This window comes from Dermacentor variabilis, chromosome 2, assembly GCF_050947875.1.
Source record: "Dermacentor variabilis isolate Ectoservices chromosome 2, ASM5094787v1, whole genome shotgun sequence".
Taxonomy (NCBI): Eukaryota; Metazoa; Arthropoda; class Arachnida; order Ixodida; family Ixodidae; genus Dermacentor; species Dermacentor variabilis.
In genome coordinates, this window is record NC_134569.1 from 247,476,742 (window position 1) to 247,503,521 (window position 26,780).

The 26,780-nt window shown below is 49.4% G+C and overlaps 1 long non-coding RNA gene across 1 annotated transcript in view; it reads left to right on the top strand.

Moving 5' to 3' along the window:
- The window catches only part of LOC142571245 (uncharacterized), a 53,554-nt gene extending 28,090 nt beyond the window's left edge, over positions 1 to 25,464 (top strand). Inside the window, exon 3 of the long non-coding RNA XR_012825813.1 lies at positions 25,315 to 25,464. This is a non-coding gene — a long non-coding RNA (uncharacterized LOC142571245). The remainder of the gene's footprint in view (positions 1 to 25,314) is intronic.
- Positions 25,465 to 26,780: the final 1,316 nt, after the last annotated feature.

The following is a 26,780-nucleotide window of genomic DNA, read 5'->3' on the forward strand; positions in this document are numbered from 1 at the left end:
AGGAGAGAGAGGAGAGGCGTTCTTCGCCGGCGGCTACTAGGGTGCCTCGATATCCTTCTCGCCCGCCGCTCGACAGAGTGGACACACTGTGGCGTCTACTACGGTATTGGCCACGCGAATTGCGGACGCCGTAGGAGACGCCATTGGCGGACGCCGCAGGAACGCGTTGCCGGCGCTCGTGTGTCTTAAAAGCAATCTGCGACGTGGCCAAAGTACGCACCCGCGCGGGCCTCATCTTTAAAGCGATCTGTGATGTTTTCCGAGCGCGCGTAGTACTGGTAGCTTCCTATGCGCTGCGCATTCGACGTTTCGATCGCGTTGAAGCGATAGATACACGGATGTCAAATGTCTCGCCGCTGCCGCGATTCGTAACTCCAGCATTTTCACATACAGTTTGCGCTGTCATAGAGCGAGATGTGTTCAAGTTTACCTGTTCGCTCGTGACGCCGTGCTGGTTAATTTAGTTAAAACACGTTGACGGGCTAGTTGGTTCGAATCCATAATAGAATGGGTAAGCGCGACTGAACAAGGACATAGAAACCAGTAGACACACAAAGGTAGCGCTGTCTCCGTGTGTTTGTTTCTTTCTACGTCCTCATTGAGTCACGCTTACGCATTATATCATTCTTAATTTAGTTAGTAAGCGAATTTTTACAAGTTTATACGCCCAATAAAACTACTATCCTTACTCCGTACACCTATGTACTAATTCGCTATCGCCATTGGTTCCAAGCCTTTCGGGCGGAACTGCGAATTTTGGTACTTGCGATTATTTGAGACAGGCTGCCTATTATATACATAACTTTACTTGCAGTAGATCATACACATATTATTTCTTAAAATTTTCAGTGGAGGAGCCATAGCGTCGTGTTGCACTAGTGGGGTTTCTGATACGTCAGTTTCCTCTTAAAGGGACAATAAAGGTTACCAGAAACTCAAGTTAAAGTGGTAGAGCAATCTTCTATAACGTCTAAGGCGTCAATATAATCGCGAACAGAGCTTTAGTAACCGACAAATTCAGGTAAATGCATGACACGATTTGAGACCCCCCAGCGACATTCCGGTACTAGCCCGATGACGAAAGCACTCCTCATAATTTGTGTTACTAATACTCAACTACTCGTATTAAAAATATCATTTCATTCGACTATAAGACGGAAAAAATGCTACTTGTCTACGTCTATTCGATTCTAAAAAAAAATAACATTTTGACGTTACCCTTCAGTAATATGGGTGGTCGAAAGGTTTCGTTTTCGCTCGACTCTGCGCCGCTCACGCTTTAGAGTTTCAGTAGTTTCGTTATGGCTTCGTGCTGTGAGGGTTCTGCTGGCTCGCGAAACTTTCATTTGGAACAAGCAGCGAGAATGCCACGTCCATGTGATGTCGTGGGAAGCCCTCGTTGCTTTCCCGCTCCGGAGAGCCGGTGTCGAGGCCGCCGTCGTAGTACGCAACGACGCCGGCAGCGCGAGCCCTCAGCAGCAGGTCGCGCTCGCTAGTGCTCAAATCGCTGAAGTTGGGCCCACCATCGCGAGCCAATCTGTCGTTGACAGGGTCCATATTGCGACGAGCGTCGAAGTTTGCGTCACAGAATGAAGTACCAGCATATGCTCGCGCGTTTCTCCTTCCGCTAGCCACCATACTCCCGCTTTCGCTCTGTTGTCGGCTTTGTCTTGGCTCTGTTTCTGGCCGCGCGTTTGCGTTTTGCGCAGAAAAGCCGTAGTGCCGTCTGCGGACGCCGTTCTACTCACCGATGGCGCAACGTCACAATGAGACCATGATGTCAGTACTTCTCGATCGGAGGGCGGGTGATTTGAATTGCGCTAGAGGTACGCGGACGCTTCAGAACGCATTTTCTCTTAAAATAAGTCTCTCCTTGGCACGATACAAGCGTTTCGAGGTTTCTGGTATGGTATTTCAACAGTCCACGTTGACTTAATAGTAACCTTTAGTGATCCTTTAAGCAACTGCGGGTCGAAACGCGCCAAGAGTCTCCAGGCGCTGGCTTGCCCTTGAGGAAGGTTGTTTTATGCCGCTTGTCGAAGTGTGCGGCCACGGTGTCCAGCGTTAGAGGCGAAATACGTACGAATAACGACCTTTAACTCGGCATAAAAGCGCCGCTTTAAGAAAATGTGCAATGCCTGTAACGAAGGTCTCGTTGCACCCTTTGACTTTGGGACCCTCGTTCGTTTATCTCTATCCCATTCACTGTATATAAAGAATAAAAAGTAAAACTGAGTCACCTTAGCATACGCCAAAAAGGGCGAAGGCTGCGCGCTCAAGAGACATTCGTTAAATTACTTGGCAGGCTCATACAAATGCGTTGCTACTTGTTTTCTAACGCCAAAACACGTTGTATTGAGTGCCTTAATTGACGCTACCTGAGTTAATCGTGCTTTAATTAACTTCGCCCTAATTAACGCCAAAGGTCGTGGGTTCGACTCCTACCAAGGACCATGGGTTCGGGTGCCTTAATTAACTCTATATTAGTTAACAGCACCTTACTTAACTTCGCCTTAACACTAAACGTCGTGGATTCGACTACTACCGAAGGTCACCCGCCACGGTGGCTTATCGGCTATGTTGTTTTGTTCTGCAAAGCCCGAGGTCACGGGATCAAATACCGGCCACGGCGGCTGCATTTCGATGGGGCGAAGTGCAAAAACACCTCTGTCCCGTGCATTGTGCGCACGTTAAAGATCCCCTGGTGGTCAAAATGAGTCCCGAGTCCACAATTACGGCGTGCCTCAGAATCAAATCGTGGTTTTGGCACGTAAAACCCCACAACTCATTCAGTCCCACCGAAGGTCGTGGATTCGAGTGTCTGAATTAACTCAACCTTACCTAACTTTGACTTGTTTGGCATAATGACCGGCATGGAGCCAGCTGTGAAGCCGAAGCCGAACGCGAGAGGAGTGGCACGAGCGCGAAGGGCAGTGTGGGAACACTGGCACGGTGAGCGGCGTGGGCGCCAGCTGTGGAAGAAGACGACGTCGAACGCAAGAGCAGTGGAACGAGCGCGACGGGCATTATTGCAACATTGGCACGGTGAGCGGCATGGGCGCCAGCTGTGGAAAAAGACGACGACGAACGCGAGAGCAGTGGAACGAGCGCGAAGGGCAGTGTGGGAACACTGGCACGGTGAGCGGCATGGGCGCCAGCTGTGGGAGAAGACGACGGCGAACGCAAGAGCAGTGGAACGAGCGCGAAGGGCAGTGTGGGAACACTGGCACGGTGAGCGGCATGGGCGACAGCTGTGGGAGAAGACGACGGCGAACGCAAGAGCAGTGGAACGAGCGCGAAGGGCAGTGTGGGAACACTGGCACGGTGAGCGGCATGGGCGACAGCTGTGGGAGAAGACGACGGCGAACGCAAGAGCAGTGGAACGAGCGCGAAGGGCAGTGTGGGAACACTGGCACGGTGAGCGGCATGGGCGCCAGCTGTGGGAGAAGACGACGGCGAACGCGAGAGCAGTGGAACGAGCGCGAAGGGCAGTGTGGGAACACTGGCACGGTGAGCGGCATGGGCGCCAGCTGTGGGAGAAGACGACGGCGAACGCAAGAGCAGTGGAACGAGCGCGAAGGGCAGTGTGGGAACACTGGCACGGTGAGCGGCATGGGCGACAGCTGTGGGAGAAGACGACGGCGAACGCAAGAGCAGTGGAACGAGCGCGAAGGGCAGTGTGGGAACACTGGCACGGTGAGCGGCATGGGCGACAGCTGTGGGAGAAGACGACGGCGAACGCAAGAGCAGTGGAACGAGCGCGAAGGGCAGTGTGGGAACACTGGCACGGTGAGCGGCATGGGCGACAGCTGTGGGAGAAGACGACGGCGAACGCAAGAGCAGTGGAACGAGCGCGAAGGGCAGTGTGGGAACACTGGCACGGTGAGCGGCATGGGCGACAGCTGTGGGAGAAGACGACGGCGAACGCAAGAGCAGTGGAACGAGCGCGAAGGGCAGTGTGGGAACACTGGCACGGTGAGCGGCGTGGGCGCCAGCTGTGGAAGAAGACGACGTCGAACGCAAGAGCAGTGGAACGAGCGCGACGGGCATTATTGCAACATTGGCACGGTGAGCGGCATGGGCGCCAGCTGTGGAAAAAGACGACGACGAACGCGAGAGCAGTGGAACGAGCGCGAAGGGCAGTGTGGGAACACTGGCACGGTGAGCGGCATGGGCGCCAGCTGTGGGAGAAGACGACGGCGAACGCAAGAGCAGTGGAACGAGCGCGAAGGGCAGTGTGGGAACACTGGCACGGTGAGCGGCATGGGCGACAGCTGTGGGAGAAGACGACGGCGAACGCAAGAGCAGTGGAACGAGCGCGAAGGGCAGTGTGGGAACACTGGCACGGTGAGCGGCATGGGCGACAGCTGTGGGAGAAGACGACGGCGAACGCAAGAGCAGTGGAACGAGCGCGAAGGGCAGTGTGGAAACACTGGCACGGTGAGCGGCGTGGGCGCCAGCTGTGGAAGAAGACGACGTCGAACGCAAGAGCAGTGGAACGAGCGCGACGGGCATTATTGCAACATTGGCACGGTGAGCGGCATGGGCGCCAGCTGTGGAAAAAGACGACGACGAACGCGAGAGCAGTGGAACGAGCGCGAAGGGCAGTGTGGGAACACTGGCACGGTGAGCGGCATGGGCGCCAGCTGTGGGAGAAGACGACGGCGAACGCAAGAGCAGTGGAACGAGCGCGAAGGGCAGTGTGGGAACACTGGCGCGGTCAGCGGCATGGGCGCCAGCTGTGGAAGAAGACGACGGCGAACGCAAGAGCAGTGGAACGAGCGCGAAGGGCAGTGTGGGAACACTGGCACGGTGAGCGGCATGGGCGCCAGCTGTGGAAGAAGACGACGACGAACGCAAGAGCAGTGGAACGAGCGCGAAGGGCAGTGTGGGAACACTGGCACGGTGAGCGGCATGGGCGCCAGCTGTGGAAGAAGACGACGACGAACGCAAGAGCAGTGGAACGAGCGCGAAGGGCAGTGTGGGAACACTGGCACGGGGAGCGGCATGGGCGCCAGCTGTGGGAGAAGACGACGGCGAACGCAAGAGCAGTGGAACGAGCGCGAAGGGCAGTGTGGGAACACTGGCACGGTGAGCGGCATGGGCGCCAGCTGTGGAAGAAGACGACGACGAACGCAAGAGCAGTGGAACGAGCGCGAAGGGCAGTGTGGGAACACTGGCACGGTGAGCGACATGGGCGCCAGCTGTGGGAGAAGATGACGGCGAAAGCGCGGGCAATGTCTCGAGCGCGAGAGGCAGTGTGCGAACACTGGCATGGTGAGCGGCATGGGCGCCAGCTATGGAAGAAGACGACGACGAACGCAAGAGCAGTGGAACGAGCGCGAAGGGCAGTGTGGGAACACTGGCACGGTGAGCGGCATGGGCGCCAGCTGTGGGAGAAGACGACGGCGAAAGCGCGGGCAATGTCTCGAGCGCGAGAGGCAGTGTGGGAACACTGGCACGGTGAGCGGCATGGGCGCCAGCTGTGGAAGAAGACGACGACGAACGCAAGAGCAGTGGAACGAGCGCGAAGGGCAGTGTGGGAACACTAGCACGGTGAGCGGCATGGGCGCCAGCTGTGGGAGAAGACGACGGCGAAAGCGCGGGCAATGTCTCGAGCGCGAGAGGCAGTGTGGGAACACTGGCACGGTGAGCGGCATGGGCGCCAGCTGTGGAAGAAGACGACGACGAACGCAAGAGCAGTGGAACGAGCGCGAAGGGCAGTGTGGGAACACTGGCGCGGTGAGCGGCGTGGGCGCCAGCTGGGGAAGAAGACGACGTCGAACGCAAGTGCAGTGGAACGAGCGCGACGGGCATTATTGCAACATTGGCACGGTGAGCGGCATGGGCGCCAGCTGTGGAAAAAGACGACGACGAACGCGAGAGCAGTGGAACGAGCGCGAAGGGCAGTGTGGGAACACTGGCACGGTGAGCGGCATGGGCGCCAGCTGTGGGAGAAGACGACGGCGAACGCAAGAGCAGTGGAACGAGCGCGAAGTGCAGTGTGGGAACACTGGCACGGTGAGCGGCATGGGCGCCAGCTGTGGGAGAAGACGACGTCGAACGCAAGAGCAGTGGAACGAGGGCGACGGGCATTATTGCAACATTGGCACGGTGAGCGGCATGGGCGCCAGCTGTGGAAAAAGACGACGGCGAACGCGAGAGCAGTGGAACGAGCGCGAAGGGCAGTGTGGGAACACTGGCACGGTGAGCGGCATGGGCGCCAGCTGTGGAAGAAGACGACGACGAACGCAAGAGCAGTGGAACGAGCGCGAAGGGCAGTGTGGGAACACTGGCACGGTGAGCGACATGGGCGCCAGCTGTGGGAGAAGACGACGGCGAAAGCGCGGGCAATGTCTCGAGCGCGAGAGGCAGTGTGGGAACACTGGCATGGTGAGCGGCATGGGCGCCAGCTATGGAAGAAGACGACGACGAACGCAAGAGCAGTGGAACGAGCGCGAAGGGCAGTGTGGGAACACTGGCACGGTGAGCGGCATGGGCGCCAGCTGTGGGAGAAGACGACGGCGAAAGCGCGGGCAATGTCTCGAGCGCGAGAGGCAGTGTGGGAACACTGGCACGGTGAGCGGCATGGGCGCCAGCTGTGGAAGAAGACGACGACGAACGCAAGAGCAGTGGAACGAGCGCGAAGGGCAGTGTGGGAACACTAGCACGGTGAGCGGCATGGGCGCCAGCTGTGGGAGAAGACGACGGCGAAAGCGCGGGCAATGCCTCGAGTGCGAGAGGCAGTGTGGGAACACTGGCACGGTGAGCGGCATGGGCGCCAGCTGTGGAAGAAGACGACGACGAACGCAAGAGCAGTGGAACGAGCGCGAAGGGCAGTGTGGGAACACTGGCACGGTGAGCGGCATGGGCGCCAGCTGTGGGAGAAGACGACGGCGAAAGCGCGGGCAATGTCTCGAGCGCGAGAGGCAGTGTGGGAACACTGGCACGGTGAGCGGCATGGGCGCCAGCTGTGGAAGAAGATGACGACGAACGCAAGAGCAGTGGAACGAGCGCGAAGGGCAGTGTGGGAACACTGGCACGGTGAGCGGCATGGGCGCCAGCTGTGGAAGAAGACGACGACGAACGCAAGAGCAGTGGAACGAGCGCGAAGGGCAGTGTGGGAACACTGGCACGGTGAGCGGCATGGGCGCCAGCTGTGGGAGAAGACGACGGCGAAAGCGCGGGCAATGTCTCGAGCGCGAGAGGCAGTGTGGGAACGCTGGCACGGTGAGTGGCATGGGCGCCAGCTGTGGAAGAAGACGACGACGAACGCAAGAGCAGTGCAACCAGCGCGAAGGGCAGTGTGGGAACACTAGCATGGTGAGCGGCATGGGCGCCAGCTGTGGAAGAAAGCGACGACGAATGCGAGAGCAGTGGAAAGAGCGCGAGGGTCAGTATGGGAACGCTGGCATGATGAGCGACATTGGAGCCAGCTCTAGAAGAAGACGATGAACGTGAGAGCAGTGGCACGAGCGCGATGGGCGGTATGGGAACACTGGCATGATGAGCGGCATCGGCGCCAGCTGTAGAAGACGACGACTAAGGCGAGGGCAATGGAACGAACGCAAGGAGCAGTATGGTAACGCTGACATGATGGGTGCCATCGGCGCCAGCTGTGCAAGAAGACTACGAACGCGTGAGCAGAGGTACGTAGGCGTGTCTGCGCGAGGCGAATTCATCCAGGCACAAGAACAAGAATTCATGATTGCCAATCAGTTTGTAGAATACGTTTATCTATGCCAACTACGCACGGAGGGCTTTCATCATAACAAGTAAACTTGCATCAGAATAGAAAGGGATTGGAGCACATACGGCATACAGTATCAAACCATTGCCAGTGGAAACATCTGGTGGGAGAGGCTGAAAAAATGGGCCAGAAACGTGGAGGTTAACAAAGAAGCTTGAGGAGAAGTTAAGAACCGCGCAACTAGCCATGTATGTGTTGAGGCCACAACAACGAAAAATGCTACGCGCAACGTTAAAAAGAGCACGACAGCGGTGTGGACGAGAGGGCAAACGGGGATTGCCGACATTGTAGTTGACATTAGGAAAAAGGAATGGAGTTGGGCAGGTGCTCTATTGCGTAGGACAGATAACCGTTGGACCATTAGAGTCACCAAATGGGTCCCGGGGGAACGCGAGGCGCGTCTCGAGTGTACTTGAGCTCCACATTTTTCAATGTTGCGGTGGCAAACCTCATCGTGAACCATTGACAACCCACACCGACGGAACCGTGAAGTTACGTGGAATCATTGGAATCACTGAAGCCCACTCTTTCAGCCCTGCGACGTCTTTCCGGGAAGTAGAAATTTTAAACAGTCCAGTACCTCGCCGCGGAGCTCTTAAGCCTAACGCCGGCGCAGTGGTAGCAGCGGCGGCGGAAGCGCGGGCTCCGGATCCGGAGCTAGACTTTACTGTCGCCACGGGCGTGGCGCGAGACTCTGATACCACCAGAATAAGAGATCGTCAAGTTGGAAACAACGACCGAATGGACCTGACGGGGCCCGGCACGCCTGCGATTGGGCCCAACCACCACGTATAACTGAATGGAAACTTTCCACCCTCAAATTTGCTCGACACCGGAGCGACTGGTAGACGGTTTTGACATTGCGTCAGCGCAAACAACAAGCATTGGAACGCAAACGCGACAACTCGGCAGCCAAACTCACTTCGGAAACCAATACCACGAGACGACCGAAAGGAAAGAAGTTCCCTAAACTCCCACCCTTGCCGAAAGACGACTTTAAAATCATAATAAGATCACACCAGGGACGAGCCTTGCTGAACATCAAGCACGCACATTTGTGACAGCAGTCATAGAAGCTTTCTAACACAAATTTTCTTGGGACCAAATCAACCCGGTGTCTAACATAACTATTTTTCCACCGAGCACCAGGAGGTGGCAGAGAAAGGAAGAGGTATACGAAACCTAACGACCAGTGGTCACGCATACGCCGTGAGAGTGTACGCGGCCACCGGACAAGACGCGCCAAGAGGGGTTCACGAAATTCCGCGACACTCCCCACTCGATACATTGCTTGCAAATATGCGGGTACGCACGCATGGAGTAGAGCTCGTGCAGGCACGCATGATAGGTGACCGCAAGAGCGTCGCCTTGACCTTTAGCGGGCACGTACTACCCAAGATGGAGCGGAACTGTGGAGGGGAACTTTTGTGCCACCCCTTCCGCTCCACGATTCAAGTCTGCAAGATCTGCCGCGACAAAGGGCATCGCACGGATGTCTGCCTCTAGCCAGACCGGCTCATATGCAAACTATGTGGACTTGAAAATGCAACCGACGGATACCCAGTTGAACCTAAGTGCGACTCGTGCGGGGGGGGGGGGGGGTCTCATCCCACCGGTGACCGATGCTGCAACAAGTGACTGAAACAATGACTTCCGCGTAAACACCTAACCCTTCGACAGCAGCTGGCCAAACAACGACGGTGGTTCTCCTCGGAGGACAAGAACGAAGACTATGAAGGAAAGACTGGACGCAACAGAGGAATTAGAAGCGTATCTAGCCCAAGATCTCCGCAGCTCACAACCCCTGTTCTACCCAAGGCAGACGACCTGAAGCAGAATCGTGCGTGCTCGCTGACTCCAGTGATGAAGCCAGCAGGAACGCACCCCCCCCCCCGCACGTTTCTAGGACCCCTCAGAAGACATCGGCACAGGTAAGCTGGGCAGGCGTCTTTCACAGCGAAATAATCACACAGTGTGAAGAATATAAGCGCGTTCTTGCGGAAAACAAACAACTTAAAGTTAACTTACATGGCACCAAATGTGAACTTGAAATATTAAAGCACCAGGTGGAATCGCTGAGAAGGCAGATGGGACCACAGTAACCCCAACTACCCACATAGCAGCAACAACACCCACAACCCCTTCAATACGTTAGGGTCCCCCTACAGACCTCGCCCTATTTACCAATATCACCTGCGACACTCTTCCCGGAGCTGTAAACAATGCTCACAGATCAAATCGGAGTCATGTTCGCTCAGATAAAAGAGAAAGAACAACATATAAATACATATATACAACCCACGTACAAGGAGTTCCAAGAGCTCAAACAGTACGCGGATGAGTCTCTCCAAGGGGCTAAGAGGACACGCAAGCGACAATCCAGTATCGGCGACAATAGGCCGAATGTCAAATACATTATAACCACGGATACTGAGGAAGCAACTTCTGGCCCTCCCCAACAAGTCTAACAGAGCATCCAGATAACAGAATCTTGCTTTTTGGCATAACAAAGACGCTATACTCACACAAAACGTCAAGGCAGCCCTTGTTCCACACGACTTCAATTGCCTACAAGAGGTTAGAAAAGCACCGAGACCCACCGGAGGCTAGGCTTCACGTCGAGCCGAATCATCCAGCTCTATCGACCTCGGCAAGCAAGGACTTAGCCATAACCGCGACCCTAACACCGACGGTCGAAACGCATAATCAAACAATCACCATTTGGCCTGTAAAGAAAAGATGCCCTAAAGGTATATTGGAGCACGTGTACAGTCCACCCTGCGATCGCAGGACTGACTTTTAGACAATCCTGAACCATGCACCCACAGAGATTCCACAGTGGGATCGACTGATTCTCCTTGGCGACTTCGATCAATCGCACATCAATGGGGTACAAGCGAGATATTAACAAGGTAATCAATCTACTCCGCGTCACCCAGACCCACGAGTTATTGCTGCTCACACACCTGGGAGCTCCTACAAGTAAAGCAACGAATGGGGCTAGTTGGTGGACGTTCATGATCATATTGCGCTTAGTGTTGCACTGATGTACTTGGAGGGACAAGACGCGGACGTACGTAGCGCAAACTACCAACTTTTTAATACTGTTAAAGCAAACGCTTATATAAAAGGAGATGTGGCGCGGAGGGGGTGCTTATATAAAAATAGATATGGAAAGGTGACGATATGTAGCGATACTTTGGGCCGGATATACGCCGTTCACTTGCACTCGTTCGCCCTGGCAAACTCTACCTCAGCTTCGATAACCACGATGGACGTGCTTACGCACATTTTTTTTTTTTTGCTATCGCAAGTACCTCCCATATTTCTTGCTCCGTTTTGGTTTTTTATTTGCCAATGACTGTGATGCTTTCTAATAGCGGAGAGCATTTGCAATATTTGCAGTGCGCAGCCAAGTCGCTAGGTGCTGTCAGAACCTGGCACGTGTACTTGTGCTCCCGTAACTCTCGTTTAGACAGCGTCCAGTTTGCCCAATGTGCACTTTCCCGCAGTATAGTGGGATTTGGTAAACCATTGAACTAGCATATTGGACGTACTTTTTCACGTGCTTAGTCTGACAATGCAGCAGTTGGATTGACTTGCACATGCCTTTTAGTTTTTACGGAGCGCAGAACAGTACTTGAACACCATGGCTTTGGGGTGCCTTTATTTATTGTATGTGACAACCCTAGCATGTAAGACAACAGCACGTGTTTTTTATTTCAATTTTTCTTTTACCGGTGTTTTTTGGCCTTTTCTGTTGGCTCTGATTTCGGGCAACATGTTTTCACAAATTTGCACCACCGTACTTTTCGGGTCCCCACTGTTTCATAAGCGGCTTAATTGCAAATCAATGCTCTCCCCCACAGCATGGCGGCATGATTTTCATCATCATCATCATCATCATCATCATCATCATCATCATCATCATCATATCATCATAGTCGGGAAACGCACCCTGTAGATGCAGTTTTAGCAAGCTCACAAAACTAGAAATACTGCACTTGCATACGTGCTGAAACTTGGCGTAGCCGAACATGTCGATGGCTTCTTCTACGGCTTGGACCACCGCTGGCCTCGGGACACTGTAGACCACGTTCACGTCTGTTGAAAAACATGACGTCGGTGAGCCATTTATTTATTTATTTATTCACGATACCTTACAGGGCCCAGAGGCCATTCAGTAAGGGGGACGAACAAGGATATTATAAGAAATGCAAAATATACAGGTCAACAAAGCGAAAGGGAAAGCATTGCACAGGGCTAGTACAAAAAGAAAAGCAGCAACAAACATAAGAGCAAAGTATAAAAAATAATTTAAGTATACAAATACAGCACAACTGTCTGATACATGACTCAAGAAAAAAAATAATAAAGCAGGGGTTTACAAAAACACAATAGCCAAAAAGTGCGATATTTTATACAAGACAAGGTTTAACGTCACGATGTCACTTGAAAATATTCGCGCAGCTGATTATGGAATTATGGATTATGGAATGATTATGGATTATGGCCCATTAAAGATTATGCGTGAGGTGAATACCTAAATACTTATATGATGATGCCTGAGACAATACCGTGCTCTCTATGAGATACGAAAAGTTAGAATTGGTACGCTTGCGGCTAAAAGAGATAACCTTGCATATATTCGAGTGAAGTGTCATTTGCCATTTATTACACCAACTGGAAATTATGTTAAGGTCACTTTGGAAGGCGAGATGATCATCCATTGAATTAATGGAGCGGTAAATGATGCAGTCATCAGCAAAGAGTCGTAGATGAGAAGATATGTTAGCGGGCAGGTCGTTAATGTATATGAGAAACAATAAAGGGCCAAGAACGCTGCCTTGAGGTACACCTGAAGTTACGTCACAGAGTGATGAAGAAAAATTGCTAACTGTTGTAAACTGTTGGCGGAAAGAAAGTAACGCATCCATGAGAGTGTAAAAGAATCTAGGCAAATAGCAGATAATTTTGAAAACAAACGCGAATGTGTAACGCGGTTGAAAGCTTTAGCAAAATCTTGATTGCAAATCAATGCTCTCCCCCACAGCATGGCGGCATGATTTTCATCATCATCATCATATCATCATATTCGAGAAACGCGCCCTGTAGATGCAGTTTTAGCATGCAGATGCAGTCATTTTGCAGGTTGGCGTCCATGTTAAAATGCAAATCAGTCGTGAATTCTAGCAGTTGAATATCACAGGAAAATCCTTTTCGGAACCCATGCTGTTCAGGAAAAAGGAAGGAATTAAGTTCGAGGTGACTGTAGATGGGAGAAGCGATAATGTGTTCGAGTAATTTACAGCAAATGCATGTCAGTGAAATTGGACGGTAGTTTTCGGATGAATATCTGTTTCCACTTTTAAACACAGGGACGGTTTTGACAATTTTCCAGTCGGTAGGGAGCAAGCCAGATGATAGTAATTGTTGGAAAAGAAGGCAAAGAATCTGACTGGAAATTGATGCAGTGCTTTTTAATATTTTAGAGTTAATGTCAACACCAGCACTTGTAGAAATCTTTAGGTTATCAATGAGTTGAGCGATACCTTCAACGGTGACATTAATAGGGGCCATATATTGCCAATCATGATCAGGGACAACGGGTATGTTGGAATGATCCTCCCTTGTGAATACTGATGCAAAGTACCTGTTAAATGCATGAGGCCATTCACTATCAGAGAGTGGTAGCTGGTCATCATTGGCCAGTGAAGTATGATTACTAGCACTGTCGGGAGATATCACACGCCAAAACTTTTTGGGATTGGATTTTAAAAGAGAGGGGAGGTCGTGAGAAAAATATTCATCCTTTGAAACGCGAACAGCAGAACAGTAACACTTTGAGCATACATTGCATTTTTCCCACCTCGATGGTGTGGACAGTAGCTGGGCCTTTTTGTAGAGACGCTTCTTTTAATTTCGATGACGACGGAGAGCTATTGTCAACCATGGTTTAGATTTTTTATTTGTAATAGAAATCAAGTGAACATATGTTTATACTAGAATAATTACCATGTTCTTAAAGAGCACCCAGTTGTGTTCAACCGACCTATCCAAAAATGAGGGCAAGAACGTTTGAATAAAAAAAGTCATTAAGAATATTCTTCATTTCTTTATAATCGGCTCTATTAAAATCACGAATTTGCCTGGTTGTAGTACCTTGAAATGCTAATGGGACATTAAGCTCTAAATGAATAAGCTTGTGATCACTAAAACCATCGAAGTACAGAACTTCGCCAATAATTTCAGGTGCCCTGAAGAGACAAGATCTAAAACGTGGGAACCGTGAGTTGGTTGATTTATCACCTGAAAAAAAAAATTGAAGTCTAAAGTAAGGCTGATAAGCTCCGCTGATGTGCGACATTGGGATGACAAATTCTGCCAGTCAGTGTGCGTGAAGTTAGTCACTAACCAGGTAAATGAATTGAGCTGGGCATGTTTGGATGGCAGAAGTAATACTGGCATGAAGTTTAGTAATGAAGGAGAGATTAGAAAGTGGCGGTCGGTAGCAGACGCCAATCAATACCTTGACCGATGCCGTCGCACAGGCGGCCCACAGTAATTCCAGAGAGGAATCACTATGTACGCGGTATGATGCAAGCGCTTTCTTGATGGTGGTAAGGACGCCGCCACCTCTCTTAACGGAACCATCACGCCAGTATATGTTTTATTCATTTATTTATTTATTGAACATACCTTACAGGCCCCTTGACAGGGCATTGAGTAAGGGGGGGTAATAAAAAAAGTAAAAGGTAACTTGTCGGTGTATAACGTACGGCTCAAATTTGCAGTTTAACATGAAGGAGAGGAATCGATGATAATGTGGTATGGCGGTCAGTACAAAGTTGGGCGGGAAAAAGGATAACACGAAGAGATAAAAAGAAATATTGGCTGGCATTATACATATGGCAAAACTGGATACGAGAACTATAAGGTATAACGATTACAATGACAACAGTAACAAGAAAAGAAACTACAACCAAAGATAGACTGACAAATATGCGGAATCTAGGCGCATGAACAGTTGACAGGGTTTAAAATACGCATAATGGTAGGGCATGATGAAAACTCAGGAACTAATGGCGTGCAGAGTAAAAACATTTATCAGTAGAAGCAATGCAGTCGGGCACAAAGTGGGATACTGAAAAAAAAAAACACGTGCAGGGGTACAAAAAAATGACGGACGTCTTTGGTATTAAAGCTGTCAAAATAACAAATAAATAAATACATGGGTGGTATACAGAACATGGCACCGGCAGCGAAATAAAACTGGAAATACTAGTGGCAAGTTTTTATTGTGAAAAGAAAAGGTGCAGGAGTTGACGGAAATTATCGTGGTCTGGTTCGGATGCAGTGTTGTCTGGAAGACCATTCCACAAACGTATGGCGCGAGGAAGAGCAGATGCGTTGAAGGTGTGAGTTGACCCATATAATCGCGTGAAACTTAAGTGATTATGCAGCCGACGTGATGTGATGGAAGGGGCATCAAGGTGAAGTGGGAATGGTCTGTTGCTGTATGCGTATTTGTGAAAAAGGCATAAAAGGGCAATGTCGCGACGAGCACTAAGGGGTTCAAGTGAAATATTGAGCTTAATTTGCGTTATGCTGTTTAGGTTGTCATAATTGCGTGGAATGAAACGGGCAGCCCTATTGTGAACCGCTTCAAGCATGTTAATTAAATAATTTTGCTAGGGGGACCAGATAGATGTGGCGTATTCAAGCTGTGGGCGAACGAAGGTCTGATAAGCTAGATGACGAACGTGAGTGGGACAGTTATGTAAGTTTCGACGTAAATATCCTAAAGATTTCGAAGCTTTTGCGCATATGGTGGTAATATGGTGAGACCAGGCGAGGTTGGGTGTGAAATGAATACCAAGGTACTTATAAGATGATGCCTGTGACAGTTGGTAATTGTTAATGGTGTAGCAGTAGTTGGAAATGTTTTGCTTGCGTGTGAAGGAGATTATTTTGCATTTTTCTGTATTCAGCGGCATAAGCCATTTTTTACACCAGTTGTTAATGCGGTAAATAATAATAATAATATTTGGGGTTTTACGTGCCAAAACCACTTTCTGATTATGAGGCACGCCGTAGTGGAGGACTCCGGAAATTTTGACCACCTGGGGTTCTTTAACGTGCACCTAAATCTAAGCACACGGGTGTTTTCGCATTTCGCCCCCATCGAAATGCGGCCGCCGTGGCCGGGATTCGATCCCGCGACCTCGTGCTCTGTTAATGCGGTAAAGGTCGTTTTGCAGCGTTAAGTGGTCGTCGGCACAGGTTATTGGACGATATATGATGCAATCGTCAGCGAAGATTCGCATGCAGGAAAAAAATATTTTCTGGTAAGTCGTTTATGTAGATTAAAAACAATAGGGGGCCGAGGACGCACTCCTGTGGTGCGCCCGAAGTTACGTGAGAAAGGGAGGATTGGAAATTGTTAATAAGCGTGAACTGCTGGCGGAGTGAAAGGAAATTACGGAGCCAAAATAAGGTTAGCGAGTCTAATCGAAGAGCAGATAATTTAGAAATCAGACGGCAATGGGCGACGCGGTCAAAGGCTTTAGAGAAATCAAGAAAAATACAGTCAGTCTGGAGGTTATTGTTCATGTTGCATTGTAGTTCTGTACTTAATTCTAGTAGCTGGGTTTCCCAAGAGAAACCTTTCCTGAATCCGTGTTGGTTGTTAAAAAAGAAATTGTTAGATTCTAAGTGTCGGTAAACATGAGAAGCGATTATGTGTTCAAGAAGTTTGCAGCAGATGCAAGTTAGAGAAATTGGACGGTAGCTTTCGGGAGTATGTTTATCACCGGCTTTAAACACAGGCACTATTTCACCGATTTTCCAATCGGAGGGAAGTGGGCCTGTCGCTAAAGATTGCCTGAAAAGGTGGTATAAAATGTTAGCAGAAACGGAGACAGTGTTCTTAAGACTTTTAGAGTTAATATTGTGAATTCCGGCTGAAGTGGATAATTTAAGGTTTTTAATTATAAGTACTATGCCCTCTGCAGTTATTTCGATCGGTTCTATATATGGGAAGTCAAAATCGGGTACGTATGGAACGTTAAAGTGGTCTTCCCGGGTGAAAACAGATGAAAAGAATGTGTTAAATGCCGAGGTGCAATGACTGTCTGAAAGTGGAACATGATTGTCGTCTAGCAAAGATATCTGTTGCGGATCGTGTTCGGGGGATACAACTTTCCAAAACTTCTTAGAGTTAGATTTCAGAAGGGAAGGTTAATCACTAGAAAAAATATTTTTGCTTAGCAGATTCTACTGCGGAACAGTAAGTTATCATGAAATCATTCTATGCCTTCCACGCGGAAGGCGTGCTATGTCGTTTAGCTGTGCGGTATAAACGTTTCGTTTTGTTTCTAAGATGCCGGAGGGATTTTGTATACCAGGGGTTTGATTTATCATTTTTCACTGTTATTAGCGGGACGTACTGATTTGCTAGCGCACACAATTTGTCTCGGTAAAGCACCCAGTTGTCTTCGATGGAACGACTGCCGAAGGAGGGTAGGAATGTGTCAGTGTAGAAGGTTTCGAGTTCGGCGTTAATTTTGCTGTAGTTGGCTTTACTGTAATCGCGAATTTTTTTGCTGTCGGTGCCGGAGAATGGTGGCGGAATGTTAAGGGAAACTTGAAGGAGTTTGGAATCACTAAAACCATCCATGCGTACTAGGGCACCTACTGTTTCAGGAGCCGTCATAAGGATTAGGTCGAGGATATTTGAACCGCGTGTGCGTTGCTTCACTATTTGAAACAAGTTAAAATCTAAGGTTAGGTAGACAAATTCGGTATACATGCGGCAGGGGGAAGACAACTGGTTCCAGTCTATTGTAGGAAAATTAAAGTCGCCAAAAATGTAAATGGCGTCGGTGCGACATATCTTGATAGCATCAGTGATGCTACTGTGCAGTTCGTTCACAAATGAATGGCTACAGTCAGGAGGTCGGTAACAATTGCCGATGAGCAGAGTGGAAAACTTGGTTTTGCAGGCTACCCAGATAATTTCTATGTGAGAGTGTGCATTGATTACGTATGATTGTAGAGTATTTTTATAGCGAGAAAAACACCTCCGCCTCGCCTATTTGTACGGTCATTTCGGTATATGTGAAAATTGTTACCATCAGGCAGAATTTCGCTATCGGTGATGTCAGGGTATAGCCACGTTTCGGTAAGGGCAAGTATGTCACAGTCACTGTCGTCAAGGAAAGAACAGACCAAATCGCGTATCGGTAGTAGGCTGCGGATATTACAAGATGATATCGATAATGAGCAAGTGGCTTGATGTGACTCAGCTTTATTCAGATCTTGCATGCACGTGTTAGACTTTAGCTATCTGCTAGCTAGAACAACTGAGTGTTGATATCATATATGTAGGTGTTTTTGTTAATATGCAGACGGTCGACTGATACCTTGAAAGGCTTGTTTTGGGCTTTGGCAAAGCCCACTAATTTTCGCCTTGCTTGTCGTGTCGCTGGAAAAAAATCTTCGCTGATGGAAAAGGTCATCCCTTTTAATTTTCGTGCCGAAGACAAAATCTGCTGCTTGTCTTTGAAGAAGGTTAGTTTTGCGATAATTGGTCTGCTCTTTCCTTCGGTGAACTTGCCGAGCCTGTGAACACGCTCGAATTGTGAACTAGTAGTCGTTATTTCTAATCGTTCAGAGCAAAAGCTTATTATTTTTTCGTCGGCCTTGGCCCATTCTTCATCCACATTATCTTCAATCCCAAAAAAGAGAACATTTGATCGTCGCTGCCTGTTTTCAGCATCGTCGCAACAAGACGTAATTTCTGCCAACTGATGTGAAACCTTGAGCAGGCCGTCGTCAGTAGGACCTTCGGTGTTTCGCTGCAATGCAATCGTTGCCTCCAGGGCAGCGACTTTAGCGTTAAGTAACTTGATCTCATTTTTAGCCGTTTCTTGCTCGTCACTTTTTTCAGATGAGCTAACATTGTGGCATGATCAGCTACTAGTTTGTCGATGCTTTTTAAGGCCGAAGCAAAGGCATCAGCTTCCGCTTTACTCATGGGGCCCGGATTCGATTCAACATCGCCCGACAGCATAAGCAATATGTTTAGGACGTCAGAACACAGGTTGTACGGAATACACAAAAATCGCCTCAATTCATCGTAAAACTCTGGTGGGCACAACACCGCAATAAGACAGGAATGACTGCGCTTGGTACAGGAGGCACCCCTCATATAACTAACCTGTAACAGCAGTGGACGTAAGTCACCCATCCCAGATGCGGCGCCGTACCCAAAGCAGGCGGATGAAGGCTGGCGATTATATGCATAACAGCTGAAGCCACGTGTCGATGTCGAGGTTCCGTGTTGCCAGATTGAAGCGCCGATTTCATCCTAGTTTGGCTTCAGAAGGGTTGCAGTAGGCCAGGGAAGAGGCAGGCCATCGGGGTCGGTCAGCTCGCAGGATCCAGGGACCCAGGAGCAAACGGCCCAGGTGACCGCAGCCTGTAACAGCAGTGGACGTAAGTCACCTATCCCAGATGCGGCGCAGTACCCAAAGCAGCCGGATGAAGGCTGGCGATTATATGCATAACAGCTGAAGCCACCTGTCGATGTCGAGGTTCCGTGTTGCCAGATTGAAGCGCCGATTTCATCCTAGTTTGGCTTCAGAAGGGTTGCAGTAGGCCAGGGAAGAGGCAGGCCATCGGGGTCGGTCAGCTCGCAGGATCCGGGGACCCAGGAGCAAACGGCCCAGGTGACCGCAGCCTGTAACAGCAGTGGACGTAAGTCACCCATCCCAGATGCGGCGCCATACCCAAAGCAGGCGGATGAAGGCTGGCGATTATATGCATAACAGCTGAAGCCACGTGTCGATGTCGAGGTTCCGTGTTGCCAGACTGAAGCGCCGATTTCATCCTAGTTTGGCTTCAGAAGGGTTGCAGTAGGCCAGGGAAGAGGCAGGCCATCGGGGTCGGTCAGCTCGCAGGATCCAGGGACCCAGGAGCAAACGGCCCAGGTGACCGCAGCCTGTAACAGCAGTGGACGTAAGTCACCCATCCCAGATGCGGCGCAGTACCCAAAGCAGGCGGATGAAGGCTGGCGATTATATGCATAACAGCTGAAGCCACCTGTCGATGTCGAGGTTCCGTGTTGCCAGATTGAAGCGCCGATTTCATCCTAGTTTGGCTTCAGAAGGGTTGCAGTAGGCCAGGGAAGAGGCAGGCCATCGGGGTCGATCAGCTCGCAGGATCCAGGGACCCAGGAGCCAACGGCCCAGGTGACCGCAGCCTGTAACAGCAGTGGACGTAAGTCACCCATCCCAGATGCGGCGCCGTACCCCCTATTTTGGTTAGGGAAAATTTCAATGTCCATTACATCTTTATGAAGCGAGGTTTCTGTCAGTGCCACAACATCGCTGTTAGTATCATCCAAAAAAGAACACACTTCATCACGTTTAGGAAGCAGGCTGTGGACGTTAGCAAATGATAATGATGGCTGTGGACTAGTGCTAGATGGCCTAGGCAGCTCCTGAGTGCATTTGCCCTTGTCTAGCTATCTTGCTGATAGCACAACTGAGTTAGTCGTGCTATCAAAGACGTATGTTTTGTTGTCAATGCGCAGTTTGTCAGCGACCAGTTTGCTCTTCTTATTATGGTTTGTGGCGAATTCTAGAAGCTTCCGCCTAGCTAACCTGGTCGGCCAAGAAAAATCTTCGCGAATAGAATAAATAGTCTTTCAACTTGTGCGCGGATGCCAGAATTCGCTGTTTGTCCTTAAAAACGTTAGTTTTCCAATGATGGGCCTTTGCTTGTCAACAGAAAACTTCCCTAACCGATGTACGCGTTCAAACTGGGATTCGGTTACAGTGATTCCTAGATGATTAGAGCAAAATGTAATTATTTTCTGCTCCGGGCCATCCCAGTTCTCGTTCGCGTCATCCTGAAGACCAAATAACAGCAGGTTTGACCGACGCTGCCTGTTCTCGGCGTCTTCACATTTCACTTTAACTTCTTCTAGCCTTACAGTAATTTCACGCAGCGCAGGGTCAAGACCACAGTTATCGGTGTGGTCACGTGATTCTACCTTGGCCTCCAGCGTTGTAACTCTGTCGGATAGCTGCTTAATTGTCATATCTGTCGTATCTTGAGCCTGACTCAAGCCTACGCGTGGTTTCCAACAAAGAAGAAAGCAATTGCTCTTGAGTTGCTTGTTCAGGGGAAGTACCAGGGTTTGACTCAGTATCACCAGCAAGTAAGAGCAACAAAGACAGGGCAGAGGAACAACAACGCGACACTCGCAAAAGGAAGCCGTTCATCTTGGCGCGGAACTTAGTTGGGCACGACACCTCAAATAGACAATAATCGTCACTCTTAGGACAAGTAGCACCGTCGAGGTAACTAACCTGCACAATCAGAACTGTTACTTGATGCATTCCTGATGCGGTGTCGGGCCCAAATCCAACGGCTCCTTGGTCGCTTTTATATTCCTGGCTGGATGTGACGTCGATCATCGTCGGTGAACCACGTTGTCAGATAAATGAATCGGTGGCATCCGGAATCAGCGGAAGCGGCAGGAATCCAAGAAAAGGTGGCATCGGTGTTTCGCGACCAAGCTCACGGTGGGTAGCCGGCCAGCAAGTGATTCCACTACTGTTTAGTGTTGAAATAACTTCGTTGGAGTTGCGGATCAAGAAGGGGTCGTCAAAACATAAGCAGTTCTAACATGCCTGAAGGTAGTCTGAGATGCATCTTTGCCAGGTTCCGCGGTCTTCAATGATGGTCCTAAAAGGAATTCCCTCTTTGTGGGTTTCCATTTTTGTCAAGACCATGCTTTCACATGTTTTTCCGGCATGGCTTTTCAGTTTTGCAATTGCTTTGTAGGGAATGTCGTTTTTTGCAAAATTCTTGCAGACCCTAAATAAGGGACCAAAACACGCATTTGAACCTCCGGTAACTGCAGTGCAGTGTCAGCCACAGTTCGCTCAGTTGCGGAAAGGACCGCTGAACCAGAAAAAGTGACTTGCATTAAAAAAGTTTTCACGAGAGTGTCGAAGAAGAGCTTTGTGGTAAAACCCTGGCCTGCAGGAACAAGCAGAGTGACTAAGTACTTTAAGAAAGAAAATCTAAAACTGCTCCTGTTGGACAAAACCGGCGTGTTTGTCGTGATGAACACTCCTAAATACGAAAAATCCGCCCAAAAAGCGATCCGCAAGAATTTTGCAACATGCGACATTACCTACAAAGCAATTGGAAAACTAAAAAATCCTGAGATATGATTCTTGTCATTCTAATATCATAAAAAGAGGCATCGCCAAGGCTTGCATCATTCAAACAGTTGAAAAATCATGCCTCCATGCTATGGGGGAGAGCACTGATTTGCAAGTAAGCCGCTTAAGAAACAGTGGATACTCGTAAAGTATGGTGGTGCAAATCTGTGAAAACATGTTGCCCGAAATAAGAGACAACAGAAAAGGCCAAAAAAACACCGGTAAAAGAAAAATTGAAAAAAAAACACGTGGCGTTGTCTTACATGCTTGGGTTGTCACATACAATAAAAAAGGCACCCCGAAGCCATGGTGTTCAAGTACTGTTCTGCGCTCCGTAAAAACTAAAAGGCATGTGCGAGAGGGTGAACGCAGAAACCGAAGAAGTCAATCCAACTGCTGCATTCTGTCAGACTAAGCACGTGAAAAAGTACGTCCAATATGCTAGTTCAATGGTTTACCAAATCCCACTAGACTGCGGGAAAGTGCACATTGGGCAAACTGGACGCTGTCTAAACGACAGTTACGGGAGCACAAGTACACGTGCCAGCTTCTGACAGCACCTAGCAACTTGGCTGCGCACTGCAAACAATGCAAATGCTCTCCGCTACTAGAAAGCATCACAGTCATTGGTAAATCAAAAACAAAGACGGAGCAAGAAATATGGGAGGCACTTGCGATAGCAAAAAAAAAGATGTGCGTAAGCACTCCGTCCATCGTGCTTATCGAAGCTGAGTTTGCAGGGCGAACGGGTGCAAGTGAACGACGTATATCCGGCCCAAAGTATCAGCACATGTCATCACTTTGCTATATCTTTTAATATCTGCCTCCCCCCGCCACACCTTCTTGTATATAAGCGTGTTCTTCAACAGTAATTAACAGTTTGTAGTTTGCGCTACGTGCGTCCGCGTCTTGTCCCTTATGTGCATCAATGTAACACTAAGCGCAATACAATCATGAAGTTCCTACAAGGATGGGCCGTAGCGTGGCTCTAGACACTGCCCCAGATCTTAACTTTATCAATGAACATAACAGTGTTACCTGGAGTGTCCTCGAGGAAACCTTAGTCAGCGACCACTAATCTTATGCACGGCAAAGGTCCCTACCCTTTGGGGCAGCCAGGCTGGTGGCCTGGAAGAAATATCGAGAACGCCAGCAGGCAGCCCCCTCGACACCCACTACGGCAGAAAGATGGAGTAGCTTCATAAGGGAACTCTATTTTGTCACTACTATGGAAATCCAAACTACACTGAACATGCCGGCTATAGACAACCACCTAGCTCATCTCTTCGAAGCTCGTAGCACACTCAGCAAGATGTGAAGAAGACAGCGCCACAACCGTAAACAAAGGCGATGAATCGACCGGTTGTAGTAGAAGCAAACACCTGTGCTCGAACACTAAATAACCGCAACCGACACAAATTCTGTGACTCCTTTAGAGGCACACCGAGCTCCAAGAAGACATGGTCCATACTGCGATGCATGCTGGATCCGACCAATACGCGCACGGTGACAGCTAATGTCATGCGGTGACTTAGAGGAGAGTACCAATGGATGGAGACAGAGCTGTTGCAAGAACTTATGACCATCTACACCGGTGAGGCTCAAACACCTACAAAAGCACCCGAAGACTAGCATTGGCAAGACAACGAAGATCTGGACGCCCCCATCGCTTTCGCGGAAGCTTACACAGCCGCGCAGACTTTCAAAAAGAACATGGCGCCAGGACCAGACCACGTCACCAATGCTATGCTCCGTAATCTACGTTCTACGTAATGTAAGTTACACGGCCATCGGATAGTGTGTGCGTTGATCAGGTCTGAAAGGAGGGAGGTGGAGTACCAGCGCCATGGAAATCGGCCAACCTCCATCGTGATCCCAAAACCGGGCAAGCCACGAGAGATTGGACAGCTGTGGCCCATCTGGTTAATATCCTACATGAGTAAGCTTGTTGAAAGCCTCTTGCACACCCAGCTATGAGATCACCTCGAGCGTAACGACCTTCTTCGAACTCGATGTTCAGGTTTCGCAAGGGAATCTCTGCACAGGACGTCTTCTGCCTGCTGAAAGACGAGGTCCTCGGTCGTATCCCGGGCAGCCTAGACTTTATCCGGCTTTCCCTTCGCGTTCAAAAGGTGGATATTCGACACCATGGGTGCGATTTTGTTGGAATTCTACTACTTTTTTATGCCTTTTGCCGCCATCACCGCGTTGCCATTGGTCGAAAATCACCAGGCCGCGTCCATTTTGTCTCTCAATATCGCGACGTCAAGAACCCGCAAGGAGCAGAAACGTCAATATGACGTTACCCACTCATTATGCGGAGCATAAGGCATAAATTTTTGGCACGGCCAGAGGCAGGCTCGTCTCCTAAGGAATAAATAATTATTCAGATCCCGCGCAGTGTGGGAATTGATGTTAGCGAAGCTTTCTATACTGTTTGCTTTGATTGACGATAATTAGCGGTGATGTTGACGGCGAGTGTTTAATATTTTCAACGTTTTGTCAACGCAAGAATGGTGAGTTCAATCTAAACGTTACCTTGCGTGCACCACTGCCGTTTGTCTGCATACTGTACAAAATACATAGGGAGAGGTGTTTGCATGCGGTGGTGTTGTGCGCCGTATTTCATAACCTCTGAGACGGTTGAGCATTGTCACTGCCTCACGTCGCATTGTGGCAGAAGCATTAAACTGTAATTCGATTATAGGGCTGTACATGCCAAAGCCACAACCGGATTATGAGGCAGGCCGTAGTGACGCAGTCCGGATTAATTTTGGCACCGTTGTGTTCCTTAATGTATCCCTAAATCAAAGTGCGCGAGTGTTTTTTATCTCGCCCCCGTCAAAATGAGGCTGCCTCCGTCAAATCCGCGACCTCGAGCAATGCCATAGCCGCAAAGCTATCGCGGCGAGCACAAAGTATTCATTTGACGTGCGACCGCTTCCGTTGTTTCGCCTAGACCCTGCGGTACGCTTTAATTAATGTGGCTCTGATTCCGCACACCCTGCGTAAGTTATCCGCTAGGCATAATAGACAGGTTTAGTAACCCGTACGTGGAGGCTTTGCGTACGTAAAGCTTCTACGTGTAAGCAATGCGCATGCGTAGAATGTAACGGCCGCGCGGTGGTCTCATGGACGTACGTGAGATTCAATTCTTTGCGTGCATTTCTTGCGCACGTAGACAGCTTCGCGCGGGAGTTTCGCGAGATCACGAACAAGCGATATCGGGCCGTGCGCGCGCAGACGGCTTGCATCGAAACGCGGCCAACACGGCGACAGGATTGAATTTTTCAAATCAAATCAAACATGTTTATTTTGCAGGAAGAATACAAAATTTCCCTGCGGGAGGCAAAGACTACAGGCGAGAGAACCTGACCAGGTCTTGGCCCCCTGATCAACAAAACAGTCTACAGCAGTTGACATGACTCAATATACACTTCTTTAAGTACAATACATCTGCTTCTCTACATCGGATCACATAGGTATTTGTTTATACATGTATGTGCAACACGCTCTACAATACATTATACATTTAAAAAAGATACATTGAAATGGAATCTAACAATTTTGTTTAAATTTTAGCGATTTCCAGCAAAAAATAAAGAAATTCATCTCAATATATACAAAACATAATTTGACAACATTTATGGATCCATTATGAGGTTAGTAGTCAGATGGAATGATTTATAATGGCGCTTGAGCTTCTTGGCATGTAATGTAAGGTCAATATTCGATTCATGGAGGTTTTATAATTCCACTGCTTTATATTCAATGGCCTGTTTGCCATAGTAAGTGCGTATTTTTTTAGTTTTTCGGCTAGAGCTTCTGAACCCATATTTCATGGATACAGTGCTTGGGAAGGCATCCTGTAATTTGTGTTTATGTATGTGTTGCATCAACTTTAAGGTAGCGTTTGAGAAAAAGTGGTTTAGTGGCTAGGTCCTTGGCATGACCTTTATGTTTTTCCAGGATATGAAGCACACACTTCTGCAGGATTATTAACCTATCATGATTTGTTTTAGTTGTTGTTCCCCACACCAGCATTCAGTATAGTAGTTTCGAGCAAAATAACGTATGGTAGTGTTCTACCGTAGTGTTCATATTTCCCGATAGGTGGCGTATGTGGTTCCTCTTGGCGCGCGTCGCGTACGTGCAGCTAAAAGCGTTTCAGATGGCGTACACATAAGGTAAGTAGGCTTGTCACGTTTGCGTACGTGAAGTCTCTACGTACGTGTAACGAAAACTGTCTATTAAGGCGAAAGCCTTTAATGGCTCATGCTTGCTGTCGCGTCCGTCCGTGCGCTGGAATCGTGCCAACTGTGACTTCTCCGCGCAGCGGCGCAACCTCTTCCCCGCCTTAGCAACCGGCGCGCCGGTGGGGGGCAGCAGTGCATAGCAAAGCAGGGTGGTCTCCTTCACAGTTGGCACAGTGTGTTGCTGAAGTGCAACGGACAGAAGAGGGCTCGATGGAGCTACACTTGGCACGAGCAGCACGCCCTCTGCAGGTTTGTGACCAGTGCCCAAAACGCTGACACTTCAAACATCGACGCGGGTTTGGAATGTATGGCTTGACACGTAGCTTGCAGTAACCGGTCTCGATTGATTAAGGGAGAATGTTGGTCCCAAAAGTTATGATTATATGCCTAGTTGGTATTTCTTTGTCATCTCGTCTTATTTTATTCATTTGCACCTTGACAACGTTCCGTTTTTGCCATCCTTCTAGTTATCCACTTTCACTAAGTTCAAGGTCATCTTCCGAGATGACCCCGCGCACTGTATTCATCGTC